Genomic DNA, 2,944 nt, shown 5'->3' with positions numbered 1-2,944 from the left:
GCCAACATGACGAAACCCTGTCTCTACTAAAAATACAAAACTTAGCCAGGCAGCAGGGCATGGTGGTGCATGCCTGTAAATCCCAGCTACTTGGAAGGCTGAGGGACAAGAATCGCTCGAACCTGGGAGGCAGAGGTTGTAGTGAGCTGATATTGCACCACTGCACTTCAGCCTGGGCAGCAGAGAGAGACTCTGTCTCAAACAACAAACAAACAAACAAAAGAACTCTGTGCCGTGCCCCTTGAGCATTGCGTTGCTGCATTGCACCCCACCGACTCCACTATGTTGAAGAAATTCGACAAGAAGGACGAAGAGTCGGGTGGAGGCTCCAACCCATTCGAGCACCTTGAGAAGAGTACCGTACTCCAGGAGGCCGGTGTATTTAATGAAACTCCCATCAACCCTTGGAAATGTGCCCACATCCTCACCAAGATTCTTTATCCTATAAACCAGGGGGAGCACCTGGGGACCACGGAAGCGACCGAGGCCTTCTTTGCCGAGGCCTTCTTTGCCATGACCAAGCTCTTTCAGTCCAATGATCCCACACTCCATCGGATGTGCTACTTGACCATCAAGGAGATGTCTTGCATCGCAGAGGATGTCATCATTGTCACCAGCAGCCTAACAAAATACATGACTGGGAAAGAGGACAACCACCGGGGCCCGGCTGTGCGAGGCCTCTGCCAGATCACTGATGGCACCATGCTGCAGGCTACTGAGTGCTACATGAAACAAGCCACTGTGGACAAGGTGCCCAGTGGCTCCAGCTCTGCCCTCATGTCTTCCCTGCACCTGCTGAAGTGCAGCTTTGATGTGGTCAAGCACTGGGTGAATGAGGCTCAGGAGGCGGCATCCAGTGATAAGATCATGGTCCAGTACCACGCCCTAGGGCTCCTGTACCACGTGCGTAAGAATGACCACCTGGCCACCAATAAGATGATCAGCAAGGTCACCTGGCATGGCCTTAAGTCTCCCTTTGCCTACTGCATGATGATCTGGGTGGCCAGCAAGCAGCTGGAAGAGGAGGATGGCAGCCGTGACAGCCCACTGTTTGACTTCATCGACAGCTGCTTGAGAAACAAGCACAAGATGGTGGTGTACAAAGCCGCCTTGGTCACTGTCAATCTGCCAGGCTGCAGTGCCAAAGAGCTGCCCCTTGCTGTGTCAGTGCTCCAGTTTTTCTGCAGCTCACCCAAGGCTGCTGTCCACTATGCTGCTGTTCCCACCCTCAGTAAGGTTGCCATGAAGCATCTGTCAGCTGTGACAGCTTGTAATCTGGATCTGGAGAACCTGGTCACAGACTGAAACCGCAGCCGTGCCATGCTGGCCATCACCACCCTCCTTAAGAGGGGCAGTGACAGCAGCATCGACCACCTCATGAAGCAGTTCTCCTCCTTCATGTCAGAGATCTTGGATGAATTCAAGGTGGTGGTTGTCCAGGCTATCAGTGCCCTGTGTCAGAAGTATCCTCGCAAACATGCCATCCTCATGAACTTCCTGGTCACCATGCTGTGGGAAGAGGGTGGTTTTGAGTACAAGCACACCACCGTGGACTGCATCATCAGCATCATTGAGGAGAACTCAGAGAGCAAGGAGACAGGGCTGTCACATCTGTGCGAGTTCATCGAGGACTGCGAGTTCACAGTGCTGGCCACCCGTATTCTACATCTCTGGGCCAGGAGGGGTCCAAGACCACCAATCCCTCAAAGTACATCCACTTCATCTATAACCGAGTGGTCTTGGAGCATGAGGAGGTCTGGGCAGGTGCTGTGAGTGCTCTGGCCAAGATTGGAGCCCAGAATGAAGAGATGTTACCCAGTATCTTGGTGTTGCTGAAGAGGTGTGTGATGGATGATGGCAATGAAGTAAGGGACCGAGCCACCTTCTACCTAAATGTCCTGGAGCAGAAGCAGAAAGCCCTCAATGCAGGCTATATCCTAAATGGTCTGACTGTGTCCGTCCTGGTCTGGAGAGGGCTCTGCAGCAGTACACTCTAGAACCATCAGAAAAACCTTTTGACCTCAAGTCTGTGCCCCTGGCCACGGCACCCACGGCAGAGCAGAGAACAGAAAGTACTCCCATCACAGCTGTCAAACAGCCTGAGAAAATGGCAGCTACCAGGCAGGAGATCTTCAGGAGCAGTTGGTGGCGGTGCCAGAGTTCCAGGGACTTGGGCCCTTCTTCAAGTCCTCACCTGAGCCCGTGGCCCTCACTGAGTCAGAGACGGGGGTCTGTCATCCGCTGCACCAAACACACCTTCACCAACCACATGGTGTTTCAGTTTGACTGCAAAACACAGTCAATGACCAGACCTTGGAGAATGTCACAGTGCACATGGAGCCCACTGAGGCCTATGAGGTGCTCTGTTACGTGCCTACGCAGAGCCTGCCCTACAACCAGCCTGGGACCTGCTACACACTGGTGGCACTGCCCAGAGAAGATGCCACAACCTGCACATTCAGCTGCATGATGAAGCTCACTGTCAAGGACCGTGATCCCACCACTGGGGAGATGGATGACGAAGGCTATGAGGATGAGTATGTGCTGGAAGATCTGGAAGTTACTGTAGCTGATCACATTCAAAAGTCATGAAACTGAACTTCGAAGCAGCCTGGGATGAGGTAGGGGATGAATCTGAGAAGGAGGAAACGTTCAGCTTGTCTACCATCAAGGCACTTGAAGAGGCTGTGGGTAATATTGTGACGTTCTTGGGAGTGAACCCTTGTGAGAGGTCAAAGTGCCGGGTAACAAGAACACCCACATGTTGCTCCTGGCTGGTGTGTTCCGGGGTGGTCATGACATCCTAGTGCACTCTCGGCTGCTGCTTTTGGACACAGTGACAACGCAGTTGACACCCAGAAGTTTGGAGGAGCTGCCAGTAGACATCATCTTGGCATCTGTGGGCCAAGGAGCCAGCCTGCATAGGACCTTATACCCTTCCCCA

At 53.1% G+C, this 2,944-nt stretch overlaps 1 pseudogene across 1 annotated transcript; it reads left to right on the top strand.

Annotated features, from left to right (window-relative positions):
- The first annotated feature begins 243 nt into the window (after nt 1-243).
- Nucleotides 244-2,938, top strand: LOC105536678 (annotated as a pseudogene). The gene is made up of 2 exons (XR_001005622.1): nt 244-319; nt 373-2,938. The product of XR_001005622.1 is annotated as a coatomer subunit gamma-1 pseudogene (transcript).
- The last annotated feature ends 6 nt before the right edge of the window (nt 2,939-2,944 follow it).

Source organism: Mandrillus leucophaeus, unplaced genomic scaffold (assembly GCF_000951045.1).
Source record: "Mandrillus leucophaeus isolate KB7577 unplaced genomic scaffold, Mleu.le_1.0 Scaffold1620, whole genome shotgun sequence".
Lineage (NCBI taxonomy): Eukaryota > Metazoa > Chordata > Mammalia > Primates > Cercopithecidae > Mandrillus > Mandrillus leucophaeus.
This window is presented reverse-complemented; position numbering and strand designations above follow the sequence as displayed.